The following is a 699-nucleotide window of genomic DNA, read 5'->3' on the forward strand; positions in this document are numbered from 1 at the left end:
AGGGTTGGCCTGACCCAGAAGCCTCCCCATGCCCAGAAGTCTCCGAGCACATCTCTAGGAGCACGGGTGGTGGAATGAGGCTAGCTGGCAGAAGGGGAAGGGAAGAGATGGAAGGTGACCTGGGAAAGGGGGAAGGGATAGAACTTGTTTGGCTGGGGCCTGAGATACCACAGCTATTCTTCATCTAGGGCAGTGGTTCCCAAACTGGGGTTCGCGAACCCCTGGGAGTTTGCGAAATGTTACAGGGGGTTCTCGGGAAAAAATTCCCTAATGGCAGCCACAGCTGTCCCTAGGGACCCCGGGCAGCACGGGGCCAGCAGCCCGCAACCCCTGGACTTCCAAGAGCTAAGCAGATCAAAGCAAGCATATCTATCACGCTGAGGAGATTTAAACTTCAGTACTCCTTATAAGAAACAGAAAGGGAGGTGGATATTTTTTGCTGTTTTTCAGATTAAATAGGCAGCTAGAATTGTTTTAAAAATTATTATGAAGAACAAGTTTAAGCTTTGTTGTAACGTGCGCTGTTTGCCTGGACTCCTCAAGACCTGAATGCTTGTGTAGGAGGAACTCTTTTGAGTTGGCTTCTTAAATACCTTCATGCAGTTTCACATCTGATACTCCTCGATGAAACATAGGAGCCTTGTCTTATAACAGGCTTATTCAAAGTGATTCAAGCTACGAAAGTGAGATCTTGGAAGA

The sequence above is a fragment of the Mauremys reevesii genome, linkage group 19, assembly GCF_016161935.1.
Source record: "Mauremys reevesii isolate NIE-2019 linkage group 19, ASM1616193v1, whole genome shotgun sequence".
NCBI lineage: Eukaryota > Metazoa > Chordata > Testudines > Geoemydidae > Mauremys > Mauremys reevesii.